Consider the following 23,841-nt stretch of genomic DNA (forward strand, 5'->3'; position numbering starts at 1 on the left):
ATCATATCATTGCACTACAGCCTGGGGGATGGATGTGAAACCCTGTCTCAAAAAACCAGACAAAACAAAACAAAATGAAACAAAACAAACAAAACAAAACAAAAACCTGGCATTTAGGGGAGAGAAAATAGAAGTATATAAAATGGAATGCAGGTGGAATTTAATGTCTGGCACTAGCATAAAGTAAGAGAGACATACCTGCTGATATGGTTTGTCTGTGTCCTCACACAGATTTCATCTTGAATTGTAGCTCCCATAATCCCACATGTTGTGGGAGAGACCTTTTGTAAAATAATTGAATCATGGGGGCAGGCTTTTCCCATGTCTCATGATAGTGAATAAGTCTCCTGTGATCTGATGATTTTACAAAGGGCAGTTCTCCTGCACTCACTCTCTTGCCTGCCACCATGTAAGATGTGCCTTTGCTTCTCCTTTGCCTTCCACCATGATTGTGAAGGCTCCCCAGCCATGTGGAACTGGAGTCCATTACATTTCTTTTTCTTTATAAATTACCCCTTCTCTGGTATCTCTTCATAGCAGTATGAAAATGGACTAATATAACCACCTCAAGTGCAGAATTTAAGATGAAGATGCCAAAACCTTAGTAATTACAATAAATAATATTTTAACTCAATAATTTAAAAAATTATTATGAAATCAATAATTTTGAAATAAAAATTAATGTAAAAACCTGTGATGAAACTATACAAAATTTTAAATGTCTCAGTTAGACTGATTTTGATTACTTAAAGAATGTGTTTAGACAGAGGAAAGAGTAAATTCTGACTACACTCTGGGGCATCTAAATGTGTTATGTAAGGAAGATGAAGATAAAACAATGCTTGGAATTGCTACTGGTTTAATTGTTGCCAATTGATGAAAGAAATTGTTTCTTGCTATTTGAATTTGGATTTCTTTCATAACTAGTATGATAGAGCATTGTTTTCTCTTCTGTTGACTGACTATATATTAGTTATGGCAAAGTTATAATTGACACACTATAAAATTAATTTTTTGATTTATAATTTGTGACTTTTAACACATGACTAGATTCATGTAAACATCACTGCAATCAGGATACAGAACAATTCCATCACATTTTGCCACTCTCTGCCAGTGTAATTCTAGCATTTCCACCTCACTGTATGTGGGCAATCACTTTTGGTTGCTTCTGGAACCCTCCTGGTAGCTTGAGCAGCAGGTCCTTGAAAAAGTATTAAATCCTTAATTCTGCAAAAAAATGTACCATAGTGATAAACTTTGCTTTACCTAAACTTTTGCTCTGTTCTTTTTGGTCCAGCACACTCAGGATCCAGTGTCACTTATATTTTCTTGGCTCCTAAAGGTACATGTTGGCTGAATCCTGAATTTCCTTCTCTTCTGAGCTCCATTTCTCCCTTAGCTTGTGCAAAAAATAATGTGACATTATTTATTTATTTCAAGAGGGGAGGTGGGGGGCATAACCTTGGGATGGGAGTACCTGATTTCATTTAGTAGGGAGAATCTCTATTATCTTCAAGCAAAGGGGGAGCACTAAACAACAGAGAGCAGTTGCCCATTTCTGCTGGCACAGAGCATTAAGAGGAATCTTGGACTTGAAGATTTTTGAGTGCATCAACCCACATGCTTCTGTGTACCAGGGTCCTGTTTCCCCAGCCAGGACTTTGATCTTGACATACAGACATGTCGTGTTTGGGAGCTTGACCTTTGTTGGAGCTCTTTTACTCTTAAGTGCTGTACCTCTTTCTAAACTTTCTCTGCCTGCCTGGTAATGAAAGTGAAAACGCTTTTATGGGATAAAAGAAGGCCTTCTGACATTCTCTCTTAGTTTTTACTTGCCTACTAGTTGTTCTCAGTCTTTAGTTATCTTTTTCCCCTGGAAGTATCACTTGAACTTGTCAACAAGTATCCAATTCCACTGCTTTATGGTTACAATACACCTAAAATGTGTAATTTGCCAGATACATTGCACCTGCTAATGCAGTACCTTGACTTGGAGTACCAATTTTATTTCACTACATGTGAAACTTTTAACACATGCATTGCTGCTTTATGCCAAGGTTCACATGTATTCTATTATATCTACTATCAGGGATGGAGAATTCATTGCCTTCTGTATGACAAGGGATCCAAACCAAAATCTTATATATGCCATCTACTTTCTTGAGTCACTTCTGGAACCAACTCTACAAGTTGATTTCTCTGGAAGATATTCAGGAAATATACTAGGAATACCTTTGAGATCATATCTTGTGAGAGGGGAAGAAGTAAGGAAAGAACAAAGTTCAGTTCCATTGCAGTTCCAATGAAGACCCCAGCTGTTCCCAGCTGTAGTTAGAACAGCCCTTCAAAACTGAGTGAGGGGCAGGGCCTCTGTATCTGAATGTCAGTCAGTCATACTGTGAAGGCAGTATGCCCTTAGACAGCTTTCTTCTGCTGAGGCTATTCTCAAAGCAGTGTGGGAATTGAAGGCTGTCTATCTTTGTGCTCCTAGCAGGTGGATCCACATCTTGGTCATTCAGGAAGGAAGATCTGAATGACACCACGTGGTGTCCACAGCCATAGCCCTCAGCTTTTTCTGTTCTGCTAAGTCAATATGCCACTTTTCTATTCACCCTACTGCTTTATTATTAGTTTCTAAAGTTTGGTCAAACTTACCTCTTTTACCATTCTTTTTATTTTTGTGGGCTTTATATCGTAAAACAAGAACGAGTTTTAAGGTGTCATTTTAGAGGGCTGACAATAGTAAAGAGAACATATGTGTTTGATCTGCCTTATGAATCTGAGCTCTGAAGTAGCCTTCTGATAAGGACAGTGTGAAGTATGCTGTTCTTATTTCTGGCACATGTGGTCTCAGTTTCCATTTGACTTGTTCCATATCTAGGCACTTCTCCAGAAAGCTTTTCTAGAAAATAGTGTCACCTAAGCAGGGTAAGAGCTGCACTGGGAAGAATATTGTCCAGTTTCTAGGGCTGTCATCTAAAGAAAATTGTGATGGTGATGGAAAAAATACAGTAGGCTGAGAAATGAGGAATGAATCAGACTCCAACACAATACTCTAGAAACCTCTTCTTCCTTAGCACTTGCTGCTCACTTCACACACACACACACACACACACACACACACACACACACACTTCTTCAGTAGAGGATGGATTTGGACTGACACATGCAGAGAAACATTGTTCTGCTATTTAATTATATCCTGACTGTTCATTTATTCTGGTAGCCTTGGGAAATATTTATTATATCCATGTTCAATTAAAAAATAAAAAAGCCAAAAGAATTACCACACTGATATTTAGAAAGCATGTCCTTAATATTGTTAATTTGCCCCAAAAGTAATACAGTTATAATGAGCTACATTATTTAGAGTTTGGCTTGAATCCTGTTTTTAAAAAATTCCACTTGGATTTAGGTTGTGGTATATCATTTTGTCAAAAATTTAGTCTTCTGTTTCTGCCTTAATTTAGGTTAGAGCTCTTATCTAGTTTCCAATTTGTTCTAGCCCATTTCTCTATGCAGCTGACATACTCACTGCAGATGATTCTCTCAGGGTTTTTTGTCAGTCAAAAGATCATCTAGAGATGACTTCCTTAACTCTTGGTGGTTGGAGTTCCTTATAGAATAAGGATTGATTTCCTCTCTGAAGGGAAAGAACAGATAATGATGAACACTGTCGCTCAAAAATATAGTGTTACAAAGTTTCAATGCATTTTACTCTACAGTGGAGATCATTAAGATTAAGAGTAAATTGGCTATTTCAACAGTATGAATTTTCTGGTGAATAAACTAAAATCAATAAGACTTAAGTCATATGCCCAGATTCACAAAATAATAGAGATTGGTGTCATATTGTTTGCTAAGTTGGATTGGATGATTGCTCACACCCTATTCATGGTTCTTGTATCACAACAGCCTTTTCTCAGCAGTTTTTTCCTGTAATATCTATCACGATGACTTGCCCATTTTGAGTTTCTGTTAAGTTTTGAAGTAGGACGTCTTGTTTTCTTCCTAAGATTCCCAATATTATAGCCCACGATCTTTTGGAATTTCTGTGAATTGTTCTTTTCCTTTTTCAAATTTTATTTTAGAATCAGGGGATGTATGTACACGTTTGTTGCAAAGATATATTGCATGGTGCTAATGTTTGGGACATGATTGAACTCAGAACCCAGATAGTGAGCATAATACCCAATAAGTAGTTTTTTTCAAACCTTATCTTTCTCCTTTCTTCCTCTTGTATTCCCCAGTGTTTATTGTTCCCATCTTTATGTTCATGTATACCCAATGTTTTGCTCCCACTTATAAGTGAGGACATGCAGTATTCGGTTTTCCATTTTTGTGTTATTTTGCTTAGGATAATTATTCAGTAAATATCCATGTTACTGTAAAGGATAGAATTTCATTGTTTTTTATGTCTGCATAGCATTCCATGGTGCATATGTACCACATTTTCTTTTTCCAGTCTAGAGTTGATGGGTGCCTAGGTTGATTCCAGGTCTTTCCTATTGTGAATAGTGCTGCAGTGAATGTATGGGTGCATACATCTTTTTAGTAGAATGATTTATTTTCCTTTGGGTATATACCTATAGGAGACTTCTGGGTAAAATGGTAATTCAACTCAGTTCTTTGAGAAATCACCAAACTATGCTCCACATGGCAGAACAAGTTTACATTCCCACCAACAGTGTATGTGTTCCCTTCTCTGCAGTCTTGCTACACCATACAAACCTTGGAGCTGTCCAAGGCTGTGGGAGCCCACCTCTTGCATCAATGTGACCTGGATGTGAGACCTGGAGTCAAAGGAGATCATTTTGGAGCTTTAAGATTTGTCTGCCTAGCTGGATTTCAGACTTGCATGGGGCCTGTAGCCCTTTTGTTTTGGTCAATTTCTCCCATTTGTAATGGCCGTATTTACTTAATGTCTGTGCCCCCATTGTATCTAGGAAGTAATTAACTTGCTTTTGATTTTACAGGCTTATAGATGGAAGGGACTTACCTTTTCTCAGATGAGACTTGTGACTCTGGACTTTTGAGTTAATGCTGAAATGAATTGAGACTTTAGGGGACTGTTGGGAAGGCATGACCAGTTTTGAAATGCGAAGATATAAGATTTGGGAGGGGCAGGAGCAAAATGATACAGTTTGGGTCTGTATCCCCACCCATATCTTACCTTATAACTCCCAAAATTCCTACAGGTTGTGGGAGATGATTGAATTATGGGAAGAAGTTTTTCCTGGGCTGTTCTCATGATAATGAATGGGTCTCATGAGATCTGAGTGTTTTAAAAATGGGAATTGCCCTGAATAAGCTTTTTGTTGCCTGCTGCTATCCATGTGAGTTCTGACTTACTCCTCCTTGCCTTCCAACGTGATTGTAAGGCCTTCCACTGCCACATGGAACTGTGAGTCCAATCAAACACCTTTCTTTTGTAAATTGCCCAGTCTTGGGTATGTCTTTATCAGCATCATGAAAACAGATGAATACACCTGCCAACATTTGTATTTTTTTACTTTTTAACAAAAGTCATTGTGACTGGTGTGAGATAGTATCTCATTGTGGTTCTTATTTGCATTTCTCTGATGATAAACATTTTTTCATGTTTGTTGATCACTTGTATGTCAGCTTTTGAGAGGTGTCCATGTTCCTTGCTCACGTTTTCATGGAGTTATTTGTTTTTTGCTTGTTGATTTAAGTTTCTTATAGATTCGGGATATTAGACCTTTGTCAGATGCGTAGTGCACAAATATGTTTCCCATTCTATAGGTTGCCTGTTAACTTCCTTGATAGTTTCTCTTAGTGTGCAGAAATTATTTAGTTTAATTAAGTCCCACTTGTCAATTTTTGTTTCAATTGCTTTTGAGGACTTAGCCATAAATTCTTTGCCAAGGTCAATACTGAAAAGGGCATTTCCTGTTTTGTTTTTTTTTTCTAAAATTTTTATGGTTTGAGGTCTTAAGTCTTTAATTGATATTGAGTTTATTTTAATACATGGTGATAGGTAGGGAACCAGTTTCCTTCTTCTGCAATATGAATAGCCAGCTATCCCAACACCATTTATTAAATAGGGAGTCTTTTCCTCATTGTTTATTTTTGTGGAGCCTGTTAAAGAGCAGATGATTGCAGGTGTGTAATTTTATTTCTGGGTTCTTTATTCTGTTCCATAGGTCTATGTGTCTGGTTTTGTATCAGTATCATGCTGTTTCAGTTACTGTAGCCTTGTAGTATAGTTTGAAGTCAGGTAATGTGATGCCTCTGACTGTTCTTTTTGCTTAGGATTGTTTTGGCTATTTGGGATTTTTTTTGGTTCCATATGAATTTTAGAGTAGTTATCTAGGGATAGCATTGAATCTGTATATTACTTTGGGCAGTATGGACATTTCAGTGATATTGATGTTTCCAATTCATAAGCATGGAATGTTTTTCCATTTGTTTGTGCTGTCTCTGATTTATTTCAGCACTGTTTTGTAGTTCTCGTAGAGATTTTTCATCATCTTGACTAGCTGTATTCCTAAGAGTTTTACACATTTTGTGGCTATTGTAAATGGGATTTCATTCTTGATTTAGCCCTCAGTTTGCATGTTATTGTTATATAGAATGCTGTTGATTTTTGTACATTGCTTTTGTACGAAAATTGAAGTTTTGTACCCTGAAACTTCACTGAAGCCATTTATCAGCTTTTCAGTGGAATCTTTAGGATTTTCTAGTTATAGAATTATATTGTCAACAAAGATAAATAGCCTGATTTCTTCTTTTGCTATTTGGATACCTTTTATTTATTTCTCTCACCTGATTATTCTGGCAGGGACTCGAGTATTATGTTGAATAGGAGTGATTAGAGTGAGTATTCTTGTCTTGTTCCAGTTCTCAAAAGGAATGCTTCAAGCTTTTTTGCCCATTCACTATGATGTTTGCTGTGAGTTTGCCTTGTTATTTTCAATAATACATAATATTTGGACATAGTGAACATATTTTTAGGTTTGTTGGCACCCATTCTTTACTCTCACACCATTCATCGGGAATGACATATACAGCTTGTAGTTTGTAACACCTTATAACACTAGTTCAAGTCACCATATTATGAGTTCTTTGTACTCTATGCTTTATGTGATTTTTGGAACCTTTTTTTAATTCACAACACCATCTTAATAATTATGTTTCATGACAAAATTTATTTTAGTTATTTGATTAATTTCAGTCTTCTCATATCTAAACTACAAATTCCATGAAGGCAGATTTATATCTGTTTGTAAAACTGCAGTACTTCCTGTGCCTAGCATAATTTAGCATATACAGAAGGTATATGCTTATCCTTCTATATAGCATATCCTTCTTTTGTATAAGTGAAGGATACATTTTACTTTGTTTTCTTTCATATAGGTTTTGGTAACACCACTTATACTTTTAGAATTTAGACCCTGAGAGTTTTTATATTCTTCATTGTTTATTATTTCTTCAACAATTATACCTTAACTATTTATATTTATAGCTTTATATATATTTTTTACTATATTTAACATTCTGTATCCTAAAATTCTTTGAGAATATAGTTCAATGATCAGGAGAGACAATATTCCCTTAGAAACAGAATGTAGATTAAATTAATGTTGCCCTTTTTTTGTATTATCTAAGGTTCCAGTAGGCAAGGAAAGCAGGAACAAATTCTCTGTGGGTTTGGAAGCCTGTCATCTTTTTGTATCTATATCAAAATACTAACAATAACAAGAACTTTTTAGTATGACTTCTGTACCAAGAACTGTGCTACTTTTTGTATTCTGTTTTATCTAATTCAACGATAACCCATTGAATTTGATGCTTTCACTCACATTTTACAAATGACACAATTTATCCAATTCACACATCTAAGAAGTGGGATTCAGATCACGGTCTATATACTATAGTAATTCAAAAATTCATTATGTACTATGAAATGATTTTCTAAAGTTATATTTATGTAAAAACTACAAAAATCTCTGTGATAAAAATCAGCACAATCAGTAGGATAGTGACATCTGTTCTGCTGGTATACAAATCAAATATTTTCCTTCTCTAGGTTTTATTTTATTTCTTCTTGGTGCTATTTCTTTCAGCTCTCTGAAGACAGTGGAATATAAGGCTCGATTTTTTTTTAATGACGTTTACTGTGTGAGTTTACTTACACATTTCTTCATGTCTTGGCCTTATAAACCACTTAGTATAAAAGCTTCCTTTCAAGGGAGCATGAGGATTTATGGATTTATTTTTCAACATTTCTACTAAAAATGTTCATTGCATAGCTAAATAAGAAAGTGAAATTTTACTTTGGCAATGGCTTTATTGCCACTCAAAAGAAAGCTTTTAGAGAGGAAGTGTATTTCATTTGTGTGGCTCATAGGTACTAATATCTTTTGCTAAAGTTTTAAGAGTCTGTTCAGGAAAGAGATGAAAAATATCAAAGAAAATAGAAATAAAATTATGAGACTATAGCCTTACTTTGAAATTCTGGACTCAGTATTTATGTGTATATATGTAATTGAAATTATTAAATATTTAAGTCATTTATTCAACAACTATTTATTGTCTTCCATGCAGTAGACACTGTCCAAGGTGATGGACATATGATGGTGACCCACGCAGCTCCTGTCTTCATGAAGCTTCTGTTCAATTAGGAGAATTAAACAATGAAAATGCTTATACATAAATGCATACACACACACACACACACACACAGTAATTAAAGCCAAAGAAATTAAGTATTTGGTGATAAAAAATTATAGAGATATACCAGGTACAGCAGCTCACTTCCTAGCTACTTAGGAAGCTAGGTGGGGAGATTGCTTGATCCCAGGAGTTTGATGCCAGCTTGGGCAATATAGTGAAACTTATCTCTAAAAAACATCAAAAAAGGAATTATAGAGTCTACTTGATTTAGAGTAGAAAGAGAATGCAGTTTCAGTGGAGCCAACATTTAAAACAGATGAAAGATGAAACACTAATCAGGGGAGAATCTAAAGAAAAAATGTCTGGGTATTACTAAAACAAAACAACAAAACAAAGCGGCAGACACAAATGACGTATTGGAGCGTGTCACCTTGTAGGAAGAGAGAGTGTAACTAGTATCTGCTGACAAAGAAACAGTGGCATATGTTGGGGTTGTGAAAGTCAATACGGTTCAAGTTGTGAGGTCTAGAATAGCAAAATAAGAATTCAGTGTTTATTCAAGTACACTATGAAGTTACTGAAGTGTTTTAAGAAAAGTAACGACATGATCTAATTTATGTTTTACAAAAATTGCTCTTATTGCTAAAAAGAAATGGAAAGGAGAGGAAAGCAAATACATAAAGGGTAGAACCTTGCAGAGGAATATTGATGGATGGTGCCAGTGAAGGGGATAATTGGATGAACTGGAGTCAGGAGAAGGACAGTTTTATAAAAACAATGGACTAGATCTAAAATTACAGAATTCTTGGCAATGTAGCCCCCGAGTAAGCGGCATTAATGTGAAGAGATGTTACTAGTACCTTTCAGAAAATATTAAGTAGGCTATTACTCAGTTTTCAGAGTGTAAAATGTGACCTAATGGCCACTTTTGTTATTCCAGGGCTGATTACCCAACTAATGGTTGATATAGACAGCCCCCTGCACCCTTTTTTCCTCTCTCTCTCTTTCTCTCACTGTTTCTTAACACTCTTGGTTCTGTTCCCTGTGACAATTGACATTTTGAAATAAGAAGAAATAACAACCTCTATCATTCATTTTTGTAAATATGCTATCTAGATGAAGGATTTCAGACAACGACATGGAGACAAAGATTTAATTAATATCAATTATTCTTCCTATTTCTAATTTTCATATTTAAAGAATAAAGAAAAAAAGGCAAAAGCTAACAGTTTGCATTTTAGCTGTGGTAAAAGATAATGAGATACTGTGGCATTTTATATTGGGATTATGGAAATGGGACACATACACAGCTAATCCTTTCTCATTCATTTACTATACTTTAGAATTAAAGAAAATGTGTTGCATTCAGTTGACTTTCATTTCTCTTTTACTTTTACTTTGACCTAGGTAGAACTATTTTAAAATAAAATATAAGCAATTAACGTATTTTTTTTCTAAAATCTGACTTGTTTTCATTGATCTCAGTTATGCTACAGATGCTTAATTGGTGTTTCTGGAGACTCTTTTCATGTAGGTTAGGTTTAGACTTCAATTTCTGCAATGCTATTGGCATGACATTGTGCGAAATCCAAGAAGAGTGTGGTTTTAAACGTATTTGGCTTCTGCATCAAAGGATGATATTTTCCCTTTAAGAGTTTGTTTTGCACTTTTTATCTGGGTCTGATTTGATGGCAATGTGGTAAATATTGTGAGATTGCCCCTCCCAGTTAAAAAACAACAACAAACACTCAATAGGATATGATACATTTTTCAATGATCTGCTTTGTAGTGCATTTTAAAAACCTGAAAGATGAGAAAAGTTACAAAGCATTCATAATTCATTTGTGTTACTTAGAGAATATAGTAACATATCCCAGATCTGAATTCTAATGCAACAGCAGTTTATTGGTCTTGACTGGTACAAAGCCATGGCCATTATTTTTGACCTATCAGCAATCATTGCAAAATGATGTTTTAGAGTTTGTGATTTGTTATAGGTAACTTTTGAGTCATAGTGAATTCATAAATTAGTGTTTTATAAACACTTCTAAACAACTATCTTGCTATAGATGATTACGCTGGTAGAATACAAAATGTGACTTTAATATTTTTGATCCTCAGTTAAAATATCAAATCTGACCTTGTTGGCCAGGCACAGTGGCTCATATCTGTCATCCCAGTACTTCGAGAGGCTGAGGCAGGCAGATCACTTGATCTCAGGGGTTCAAGACCATCTTGGGTAACATAGTTCAGACCTCATCTCTGCCAAAGTTATAAAAAATTATCTAAGCATGGTGGTGGCACATGTCTGTAGTCACAGCTACTAGGGAGGTTGAGGTAAAGGATCACCTGAGCCTGGGAGGTTGAGGCTACATTGAGCTGTGACCACACCTCGGCACTCCAGCCTGGTTGACAGAGTGAGACCCTGTTTTGAAACAAAACAGAACACAACACCACACAACACCTATAACCTTGTCTAGAAATTGAATGACTAAACACTTTGCACCTTATGGGCTTAGTTTATTATCTATGCTGAGTGGGTAAAACTAAGTACTTTAAACTTTTTGTAATCAAGCTTCCTAACGTGAATTAGATATTATCTATTCAATATGTTGTATTTGGCTAGTTGACTTGCATCTGTTAATGTATCATTCAGATTTTCAGGAAACTGATTTTTTACAATTAATGTCATGTGTCATACATATAATAGCCTACATATAACACATATGTTTATATTAAATAACAAAGCTAAAAATGGACTTACCACCTAGATTAACAATGCCACTGGGATTTTAAATGTAATTTAACAAGTTTAGTTAAAAACAAAGGGCCAAAAACAATGATAAATTGCCTAAGAAAAGTGGTCTGAGAAGTATTAGCTATCATAGAGAACAATACGTTTTATAAAAGTATATGATTAAGACAAAAAGGTATGGAAACAATAATAGACTATGTTATCTTCTTGGTTTAAAAGCTTAATACATTTAGAATTTTATCAAATATTTTGTATGATGAAATGATTGTATATATAGAAATATATAATTAGTAATAATACAGTGAATTATATTAATTCATTTTCAAATGTTGAATCAATTTTGCATTCCTGGAATGATTTGAATTTGATAGTGATTCATTAACTTGAAAACACTGTTGGATTTTTAGTAGCTAATATTGTAGATTTCTTATGATTTTGCACCTGTGTTTTTGAATGACCATGGGTATCAATTACCATTTCTAACATCATTAGTCTGGTTGTGGTATACATATTACATTAACCTTGTGATTGGAAAGTGCTTTTTCTTATCTATTCCCTGAAAGATTTCTGTGAGATTTAATTTTTTTTCCCCTGAATGTTTGGCAGAAATTACCTATAAAACTCTCAGTACCCACGTTCCTATGCTCTAGGATCTCTGGAACCTTGAATGTCTTTTGGGTTCCTCTTGGTTTCTCAATGACCCTTGCCTGCTACACACTCAGCCTAACAAGGATCCATCATAGAAGAGTTTATGAAGGCAGGTATGGATCAAAGGGCTCCTCCTTCAGAGAACATAGGAGTTAGCAAAGACCATGATATCCTGCAAGAGGAAACCGATGTCAGTGGAAAAGTGAGTCATCTCCCTGAAGAAAGACAGGATGGCTGCTGTGATTTCCAAGAGAGAAAATGCTGTTTTCTCATACAAAGCAATCCCTGTCACACCTCTGGAGAATGTAGCTGTTGCTGCCAGCAAAAAGGCATCATTTTAATTTTGGTACTCTAACAAACTTACTTTTTTTATGAAATGAAGGCAATGAAAAACGTATAAAACATCATATTCAAACCATACTTCTTCACTTACATTTTATATGTTCCCTTTAAGAAACTTTAAATACATAATAGAAAAGATGAACACATTTTGGGAGGCCGAAGTGAGTGGATCACCTGAGGTCAGGAGAGACCAATCTCGCCACCGTGGTGAAATTCCGTCTCTACTAAAAATACAAAAATTTTGTATTGTGTTGTGCTCCTGTAATCCCAGCTACTCAGGGGGCTGAGGCAGGAGAATCACTTGAACCTGGGAAGTGGAGATTGTGGTGAACCAGGGTTCACCAGCCTGGGCAAGGGAGTAAAACTCTGTCTCAAATAAAAAAAGTGGGATAGGGTGTTATACCCATATTGTAAGTAAGAATGTGGGAGGGTAAGAAAGAAAGGAACTAGATCCAAGATTCATAGCAAATTCTTTGGTAGTGGTCACATTATAGATTTCTGCTCTCCCTGCAGCTGGCTGTGTCCTGTCATCTCACTACGGACAATTTTAAAGCCGATTCATTCTATATGGACTTCGTATTTGACATTTTTTCTGTATCAGATATTGCAGCAAAACTTTTCTGCTATTCAAAACCACCTACAAAACCTAGTCTGTGCATCTAGGAGTTCTGATATTTCAGAGATCTAGTGCTGAGGTGAGTCTTATAATGTCTTGGGGGAAAGCAAGAAGTTTGATAATTGCTGTCAGCTTTCTAATTTCCTGTCTTAGAAATTGAGAATACAGATTTGTCTGGGATTTTTGCCCATGTTAAGTTTGTAAAATCCTTTTCTTTCTTGCTTTCATTTTTGATATTACTTTTGCTCAAGATGAATCTGTTGTAAACAGTACTAATTTTTTAACCATAAGTTCAGAGGTTTTATTTAAACTATTTTAAAAATGTATTATAAATAATTTCACATATAAAGTGAAATAAAACAAATACTAATATATTAAATAGCCATCTAAATAAATTAAATATCATAATATAAAAAGAGAAATTGAAGAGTACTGAATTATGCTCTAATTGACACTAAAATAAAGATAACTAAATAAAAAATTCACAATGACCTTTGCAAGTATGGCAAACAGACAGTGGGAAATAAGTCACTTTAGTTTCCAGCCCAGATTAAAGGGTCACAGAACACTGAAATTCACTGTGGTCATTAAATAGCTGCAAATTACGGCTCTTCAAGGAAAGCACACATCAAAGGCATCTTCTCATGTTTTTTGAAAAATGCCGGTTTATGAACTATTGTTAGCATTAAATGGCAAGTCAGTGTAGGTCACAGCAAGGTACAGAACTATAAAACCTCAAGTAGCAGTTTTCTAGTTGATGTTTTGATAATACTTGACAGTTACCTTATGGATTGAGGCTTCAAGCAGCTTTTATGCTTACATAGATTTTAAAAGGAGGTTATGGAGAGAGCATATATGACTGTGACATTCATACTGAATATATATCAGAAACATAGAGACACCCAAAGCTCTTGTCATAGGGCACACAGAGAACATGCATCAAAGGGCCTTACTTACATCCATGCAAAAAGTCCAGCTATTTTTTAAGTGTATGCTTAAAGGCAGGTTCCAAGGCTAATAGCACTTCAAAAGGCACTAACATTTTGCCTTCCTATTGCGTTTTCCTTTGCCATGGAAAATGGAACCTAGTTTCAAATTAATTTATTTTTCTACTTTATTTATGATACCTTCCCTTAAATTTTGAAGGTCTTTTGCCTATAATATCAGTCTTAGCATGATTCCCAGCACGATCTTTATGCAACTAGGTTTCTGGTTGGTTTTAGTTGCTATACTTTTAAAACCCCAGGAATTTTAAAAGAAATACTTGGTACTTAATGAAAAAAACAAAGGGAACTCTTTTTGTCCAAAATTGTCCTCATATATCTCTCTGCCATTACTCTCAATACTGTTGAAACCATTCCCCACGTCACCTTAAATATGGATTTGATTCTGTTACTTTAAAAAAAAAAAAAACCAAACTAATATTTACTATCATAATATAAAGTATCCATTGATTTATTTTTATTTAAACCACTTCCTTGAGATATGATTGACATACACAAAGCTGCACATTTTTAATCTGTAGGCCTCAATGAGTTTGGAGACAAGTGTATACCCATGGAACCATTACCACAATCTATGTTATAAACCTGTCAATCACCTCCAAAAGTTGCCTCTCATCCTCTTATTTATATTTAATGTTAAGGATGCTTGATATAAACAACTACCCTCTCAGAAATGTTTTAAGTATACAAAACAGTATTATTAACAATAGCCACCGTGCTGTACTGGAGATCTCTAGATCTTACTCATCTCATATAAGAAACTTTGTATCATTCAAGTAATATCTCCTTGTGTCCCTCTCTCCCTTGCCCCTGGCAACCACCATTTCACCCTATTTCGACGGGTTTGACTATGTTAGCTTCATCACGTAAGTGGTATCATGTAATATTTATCCTTTTGTGTCTCCCTTTTTTCACTTGGCACAATGTCCTCCAGGTTCATCTATGTTGTCATAAATGGTAGAATTTACTTATTTGTCAAAGCTGAATAATTTTCATGGCAGGTATATGCCATATTTTCTATATATATTCATGCAACTGTGAGCAGGTAGGTTGCTTACATTCATTTCTTTGGTGATCAAAGCCTCACATGATCAGATTATAAAATTTAGTTGCCCTTCTGTTTCCATGGGTTCTGCATCTATGGATTCAACCAAGAGTGGATAAAAAGTATTTGGGAAAAGGATAGTCACATCTAAATTGAACATTATTTTTCTTCTTTTTCTTTTTTTTTTTTTGAGAGAGAGTTTTGCTCTTGTTACCCAGGCTGGAGTGCAATGGCACGATCTCGGCTCACCGCAACCTCTGCCTCCTGGGTTCAAGCAATTCTCCTGCCTCAGCCTCCCTAGAGGCTGGGATTACAGGCACGTGTCACCATGCCCAGCTAATTTTTTGTATTTTTAGTAGAGATGGGGTTTCACCATTTTGACCAGAATGGTCTCGATCTCTTGACCTCATGATCCACCTGCCTCAGCCTCCTGAATATTATTTTTCTTATCATTATTCCCTAAACAATACTGTATAACAGCTATTCACATAACTGTATAACGATTATTTACATAACATTTATGTTGTCTTAGGTATTATAAGTAATCAAGAAATGATTTAAAGTATACAAGAGAATATATATAGGTTGCATGCAAAGCCTACACCATTTAGTATAAGAGACTTGAGCATCTGTGGATTTTAGTATCAGCATCTCAGAGGGGACATAATTTCATGCTGTGTCCTGGAAACATGGATGCTGAAGAATGAGTGCTTACAGGAGGGGTCTTCAAAAAGTTTATGGAAGATGGTTACTATGAAATAACCATGCACAAATTTCAGCTTAGTTTGCACCAAAATTTGTACTAACTTGTTATAACAGGTCTGAAAAGGATCTAGTTTGAATGATTAAGAAGGATAACACATCAATTTGAAAAAAGTCCCTATCAGAGCAGCATTAATTTTGCTAAAACTGAAGCAAGAACAAACATCAAGTTTGTAGTGAAGCTTAAGTAGAAGAATGGTGAAATCATTGACGTTTTATGAAAAGTTAATAGAGACAATGCCCCAAAGAAATCAGCAGCTCACAAATAGAGAACTTGTTTTAAGAAGAGATGTGATGATGTTGAAGATGCCCACAGCAGCAGACTATACACATCAATTTTTGAGGACAAAAATGAACCTCATAGTGTCCTAAATGAGGGGAATGATTGATTAACAGCAGAAACAACAGCCAACACCACGGACATCTCAATTGTTTCAGCTTACACAACTTTTATGGAAAAATTAAAAGTGAGCAAACTTTCCCCTTGATGGATGCCAAACCCATTCTGCCCAGATCAGCTGCAGACAAGAGAAAAGCTTCAATGGAAATTTTAAACAAGTGAGATCAGGATTCTGAAGAATTTTTTCACAGAATTGTAACATTAGCTTTACCAGTATGATCCTGAAGACAAAGCCCCCTTAAAGCAATAGTAACTAATGAGAAAGCCAGATGGGAGGAGCTCCCTGACAAAACTCAGCTGACTTGTGCACTGGGAGGGACACACATACTGGGGTGGAGCCACAGAAGTTCGCGCCCTTTGCAGCACGGAGGAGCCTGCCCCTTCCTCTTCCGGTATGAAACCGGACATTCAAACTGCAAGGGAGGAAGCATTCCAGCAGGGATTCTGTCGTTTTAGAGAGTCCCTGTTTCCACCTTGTATTCCTTTTCACCCAATAAAACCCTGCTTTACTCACCTTTCAAACCGTCTGCAAGCTTAAACTTTTGTGGCTCTGGGACAAGGACCCCGTCTTTGGCTAAACTAAGAAAAAGTCCTGCAACATTTCGGTGCCCAACATGTGGCTCAAGAAGTGGTGAGTGAAATGAGGACCCAGCACCTCTCACTGTGGTTTCTAATCCTTTTCATCCTCAGACTTCTGATCTGTGGGAAACTACACTCAAACCTCCCATCACTCCCAGAAGTTGGGAGCCTTTTCAGGGCCTTTTCTTTCCTTTTTTGGGATGGACCAGTGAGCAGCCCCTCATCACCGCTTCCCCCTCCTGGCCTGGGCTGGGATGCATAGCCATAGGGGCCTGCACAGGGTTTCATCTCCATCGGACGGTAATTAAACTTTTCTCCCTGGTGTAGGAACCGGTTGAATAAGAGGTTCTTCCCTCAGGCGTTATTTTCCTTACCACATCAACAGGTAGCTTTTAAAGTTTTATGCTTTTAGAACATGCTTTACTAGAAGAGGAACCCCTAACTGTCACTGTTTATATTCTCTGCAAAGATTTGGTTGTGAAATCAAGCAATCTTGTTTGGCCTGATTTGTATCTCTGGTAGCAAGGTTTTGTTTAGCAATCCTTTCTTACGGAATAAGTTCCTTTCTGGTTTGATATCTGCATGTTTTCCTAACCCTGTCTCCTAAAGAGCCCCACCAGGGAACTGGGTTTTCTCTTGCCTGTCTGTTTGGTTATGTGTGTGTGTACGAGCATGATGTTTGTAAAAACAGCTCTAATTAATTCAGCCTAAAGAAAAACAAATGCTTGGATTAAATATTTTTAAGGGAAGATAAAAGCTTTTGTACCTCTCAGTTCACATGATTTTAATCTTTGAGAAATAATAACAACCTTAAAGATTATTGGTAAAAGGCAGGTGTTACTAAGCTGTAAATAGGTGGGCTAAACAATGCAGGTCAGATGCAAGATTTGCTGTGTTTTAAGGTTATAAACTGCTTTTTGGGTTTTGAAAACTATTTGACTTGCTGGCTTCACAATTGGTAAGGCCTGGGGACATATGAAACTAATCACATCCTTAATTAAGAAGACAAATTTTGGCTGCAGTTAGCACACAATTAAAGCAACTTACCAGGTTTTACCTTAAAGTTAACAATTGGTAGATGTTGCCATTATAATGTATAACTGAAACTACTAAAAATAGATTTATATGCAAGGTATCTAAGAACAATAAACTTTTTATAAAAGGTTATAAGAAGGCATGGAAATGTAAATTTTTGCCTAGGGTTAACAGATTATTTTAAATTAGGTGAGATAAAGCTGAAGGTTCAAACTAGTGGTAGGAGGATTGTGGAAATTAGTCTTGCAGAAGAGGTTCTCTGTGTGAATGTATTGACTAAATTCAAAAAGGTATTATGTGGTTTTTCTGTAAATTGAACATTAAAAAAAAAACAACGTTTTCTTAAGGTTGTTATGCTAAGTTGTTATGAACTATGGAGATAACCAAAACTCTTTGTCAATCATGTTTCTATCTGTAACTATGATGGACACTTTGCTATTTACAGATGATTGTTACTTTGTTTTGATCCTTTTCAAAAGATGGTTTATAATGAGCTATAGCACTCTGACAGGTGCTCTTAAATACAATTTCTGATTGTATTTGTGGCAATCAGGTTTCTAATAATGTTAGAGATTGTAACATTGGAATAAAGGAAAATGCACGGGACTCATGAAGAGCTAAAATGCTCACAAATTTCAAGCCAAACAAGAGATTGACTAAATGGACTGAACCTAGAAGGCTGAAGCAAGCTTTTTGACTTTTGCTTGGAATATTGCTGATCCTTGTTTTGTTTTTTAGAGTCAAGGAAACTTATTCAGAACTATTTACTGCTCTTAATAATTAAGCAAGGTATACTTCTGTAATCAGAATTTGGAGCATGTTTGTTTCTCTCTGCCTGGTTCCTCTAGAATTAGAAACTGTTTGTGAGTATTCTTGATATATGGCAATACAGTTGTTTGCATCATTGCAATAAGAATCCATTTTTCTTTTGCAACAAGATACAATTGGAAAAAAAATGTTATTTTACCAAGGCTTTGACTAGAAGGCTATGCTTCCCTTTAAGAAATCAAGCTCTACTTGCAGAGCCAATAAAAGCCTAGTGAGGAGACTGGCCTCATACCTTTGTCGACATAGTTCCTGTACAGGGTTCCTGTCCTGTTTTCAGTAAAGAATGTTACTTTCTAACAGGTCCAATATCTTCAAGTTTATCTTGGGACTTGAAGAGGAAAGGAGACTCTTTGGTATCAAGGCTAATATTAAAATGAAAAGAAAAAGAAAGCACCTTGGTCTTTGCCTTAATCCTGTTGATAGAATGCTCCAAGTTCAGGCACAATTTTAAAAATCTGGCATTTTCTGATTACATGTAATCTTGTTGAGGACCTAGAGTGCGGGAATATTTTATGTGTATCTTTGCCAAAGCTGTAAAATTCCTGCTGTGACTATTCTGAATCCTTCTTTTTTCTGTTGCCACAGTAAATGGTGAAAGGAAGAGGTTTTCATCTCCTTGGAAATTAATACCCATTTGTAGAGAGCATTGTCAGTCTACCTAAAAATTGTCTCCTACTGTTACATAGAAGAACTTTGTAAAATAAACAATTACAGATATTATTATAATAAACTTATGCAGACAATATGAGAATATTCTTTGCTGCTGCATTATCAAGTTCTCAGCTTGAAATTACTGACTAAAATCAACAAAGTTGTTTATTCCATCTCTTTATGGCATGGCTAGTACTATTATTTGTATTTATTGGTCATTTTTATGAATATTATGAATATAGAATATGTTTGTTTGTAAAACAAAGTATTCTTTATTTATTTGGTAAATATTTATAAACATAGGATATGTGAAAAGAACATCCTGAAAATTAAATGCTTTTTAAAAGAGAAAATATTTTCTACTAGAGATTAGCTGGAAAAATGAAATACTGAGTTTTAAACTTGTCAGTATTTTTGAGCATCGTAATCACTCTATAAATATCTCTCTGAAAAGGGAAAATATAAAATCAGAAATGTTAGATTTTAAGCAAAGAAACAGGTTTAATTAAGAAGAAATTTTGAAACAAATCTCACAAGCCTAAAATATCTTTGTTTATTCAGATGTGTTGTACATACCTTCTGTTAACAAAACAAACAGATTAAATGTCCATGTTGCTAGGCAAAGTATGTCTGTTAAATAAAGGTGTTGAAGTAATCTGTTAAATTTAATTCTGAAAGATTAAATAGTAGGTGGCTTATGATGGAAATTCACTTGAAAACATTTCTAAGCATTCTCTTGCTGTCAAATTGTTTTATTTATGCCATGGAGATTTAATCTTTAGAGCTGTGATATTTCCAAAAAATACATACTTTGCTTTGTTTGAGAAAATATTGCATTCTGCCATAATGTGATTTTTATAAAAGTTTAAACAATGTCTTGAAAAAGTCAAGCTAAAAGTTTAAGCCCAAATATCACCATGAATTTTATTTATAATTTGACAGGTGCCTACAGTATTCAAAGTCTAAACATGTAATAGGTACAGCAGGACCTTGAATAACATTGTTTTCATCCAATGTTTTTTCATTATAATGTAAATTAGATAAAGAAAACTCATCACTTCCCAGTCAGGGCCACTGTCTATGTGGGGTCTGCATGCTCTCCCCAAGCCTGCCTAGGTTTTCTCCAGGTCCTCTGATTTCCTCCCACATCCAGAAGACGTGTGTGTTAGGTTTATCAGCACATCTACAGGGTTCCAGTGTGAGTGAGAGTGATGTGGGTATGAATGTGTCCTATTATGGGGTGGCATCCTGCCCAGGGCATTTTCCTGCCTGGCATCCTGAGCTGCAGGGATAGGCTCTGGCTAACCCTGAACTGGAATAATTGGGTAAATCATGATCTTACTTGTTTTTATTAATCTTTCTTAAATGTATGTATAGTTCACATTTGTTTCAATGTTAGAAGTGTTTTGGTCTTTATTTAGAAGTTTGGTGATGTTTATGTGACCAGAAATATGCCATAGGAATTTCACTTTTCTTTGGATCAATTAAACTGTGGTCAAATTGGTTTCCTTATAGTTATTCTGCTTAAAGTAACAGTTTCTAAGAACCTGTAGACAACATTCAGTGAGGACTTACTGTAGTTGATACAGTGTATCTGATGCTTCAAAGGGAAGCCAAGGTTGGACACACAGATTTTGGAGTTATCTGAACTGAGTACATAAGTGACTGAATTTGTCAAGTCAAAAAGTGTAGCAGAGAAGAGTTCATGGCCAAGGAGAAAATTTTATTCCTGTTTCTTCCTTTCGGTATATGGTTGTATTATATTGTAAATTTAAACATACTCAATTAATAGTTTCTTTAAGATGAATTTGGAGCGACTGAAAACCAATTTAGATTATGTATATTCTGTAGTCACACAACAGTGTTACAAATATTTAGACTGAAAGACAGTTCCAAGTTTAATCATTATGTGGATTAAAATTTGTTACTTGGGGCTTTATCTTTGCTTTGTGTAATTTTTAAAATGAAAATCACTTATATGTCCATTTTTATTTACTTAGAAAAGCATGCATAATTGGGGTATAATTTCAGATGAGTGTTAAAGAAAAAATGTGTTTAGTATACATATTTTAAATAATAGTCATAATGATACAGTGACACACAGAAAAGCTGCAAGCCTATTAAGAGTCAGAGGAGAATCTGAGGTTGTAAAAATACATAAATGATGTGTGTATTTAAGTTAACAGCAAAGGGGTGAATTTTTATTATGAAGGGGAGGTCATCCTGGGACCTCTCATCCTACAGGGAGTGCTCCAGGAATGTGACAGTGCCCAAGTCCTTTTAAGGCTTAGTCTTGAAATTGACATACTGCTGCTTCCACAGCATTTGACTGGTCAAAGCAAGTCTGAATCAAGAGGTGGAGAAACATATTCTATCTGTTAATGGGAGGAGCTGCAAAGTCACATTTCAAAGAATGTTTGTATAAACAGGGATGAAAATTTTGGCCAATTTCATGTACATCTACCACATGAAGATTCTATTAAAGAAAAAAAATAAAAAGAGATTAAAAACACATTGATTAGTGTCTCCCAAACTTTAATATGAAAAGGAACTATTTTGGATATTTATTAAAATTCAAATCCATAGGCCATATCCCATAATATGATAGTAAGTCTAGATCTAGTTTTCCAGAATCTTAAATAAAGATATTCATCTCCATAGTGATTTTGATAGAGGTGGTCTAATGACTCTCCAGTGATGGAGAGGAAGAACTTTTATACTGGAGTAATGAAGAGTGAGTTATTACAGGAAAAAATAGTTAAGCAGGTGAAAACTGCTCAAATTTTATCCCCTTCATTTGTTACTACAGATTGAGTATTTCTTATCCAAAATGCTTGACACCAGAAATGGTTTTGGACTTCAGATGTTGCATATTCATAATGAAATACCTTAAAAATGAGACCCAAGTCTAAACACAAAGTTCATTTATGTTTTATATATATCTTACACACATAGCCTAAAGATAATTTAATATGATATTTTAAAATAATTTTGTGCATGAAGCAAAGTTAATGTACATTGGACCATCAGTAAAGATATCAGTTATCTCAGTGCCCCATGTGGACACTGTGGTTGTTTGGCATCATCATCAGTCCTGACTCTGAATTTGCTGAATATGCTACAGATAAACATTTTCTTAAATTTTGCATAAGTACATAGCAGTACAAAATGGCATATCATTATAAAAGTGAAAATATAATGTGTTCAGCAGTGCAGTGGCATCTGTAGAATACTTGTATTACCTGTTAAACAGCAGCAACAGTAGGCTGAAGAAACTGTGTTGTACACCTGCATTTTGACTGTAACCCATCACATGAGGTCAGGTGTGGAATTCTCCACTTGTGGCATCATATCGATGCTCAAAACGTTTCAGATTTTGGAGCAATTTGGAATTTGGATTTTCAAATTAGAGACACTTAACCTGTACTGTAGCTTTTAGTGTTCAAAGGGCTTCCACATACATTCCAAGACCCAACAAACTTGTAAAGTAGGAATGGGATATATATTGTCACAGCTATTGAATGGAATATATGGGATGTACATATCAGTCTTTTATCATATAATGCAGTTTTCTGATCAGTTTTATTTATGTGATTCAGTTGAGCAAATAAAGATGGTAAATCTAAAAACAACCTATTTATTTATTCAGAGTTTGGCTCAGCATGTAAGCATTTGGGATGGAAAAATTGTGCTCATTGAAAGTTAATTTGGAAAGAAAGGATTTTTCCAATTTTTTTAAAAAAGGAAAAAAGTTAAATATTGTCAGTGTCATTAATTCAGCCATGAAGAAAAATGGAGAGGTAGTGATATTAGCAAGCTACAATGTTCAAAAAATATATTATAGTAGTAATGTTCTCTTATCAAACTTTTGCCAAGCTTTCATGACAATAAATTAAACTTTAGTTATCATTAAGAAAATAATTGAATCAAATAATTTCAGGGTGTAGGACTAAAATTGAGAGGTGCATTATGAGATGATCAGGTAAATATCACATTTATGTATGAAGAGGTAACTAAAGCACTAAAGGAATCTTCTAAGAAAGTAGAATAAATTTAAATACATCACAGAAAATACCAAATATTATTTGAAGCTGGAATGTTGGTGAGTTTCTAAAGGATTCAAAATTTTTATTTTTGGTATATAATTATATATTTTAAATCTATATTTCATTTTGAGTTAATACTTGTATATAGTGTGAGGTATGTGTTAAAGTTTTTGTTACGCCATTATTTTGTTTTGTGCTATGGTTTGACTGCGTCTCCCAAATTTGATGTTTTGGAAACATAATCCTCAAATTTGTGTGTTGATTTGTGGTGAGGCCATTGGGAGGTAACTAGGGTTACATAAGGTCATGAAGGTGGGGCTCTCCTGATGGGACCAGTGGCTTTACAAGAGGTAGACCTGAGCTGATACACACAGTCCCACTATCATGCCTTGCGTGATGCCCTTTGCCATGTTATCATGCACTAAGAAGGCCCTCACCAGTCGCCTGTGCCATACTCTTGAACCTTACAGATCCCATAACTGTAAAA

At 35.2% G+C, this 23,841-nt stretch overlaps 1 long non-coding RNA gene across 1 annotated transcript in view; it reads left to right on the plus strand.

Annotated features, from left to right (window-relative positions):
• Positions 1–16,617: 16,617 nt before the first annotated feature.
• Positions 16,618–23,841, plus strand: part of LOC103792684 (uncharacterized) — a 61,632-nt gene continuing 54,408 nt past the window's right edge. Inside the window, exon 1 of the long non-coding RNA XR_619561.5 lies at positions 16,618–16,846. This is a non-coding gene — a long non-coding RNA (uncharacterized LOC103792684). The remainder of the gene's footprint in view (positions 16,847–23,841) is intronic.

This window comes from Callithrix jacchus, chromosome 4 (assembly GCF_049354715.1).
Source record: "Callithrix jacchus isolate 240 chromosome 4, calJac240_pri, whole genome shotgun sequence".
NCBI lineage: Eukaryota > Metazoa > Chordata > Mammalia > Primates > Cebidae > Callithrix > Callithrix jacchus.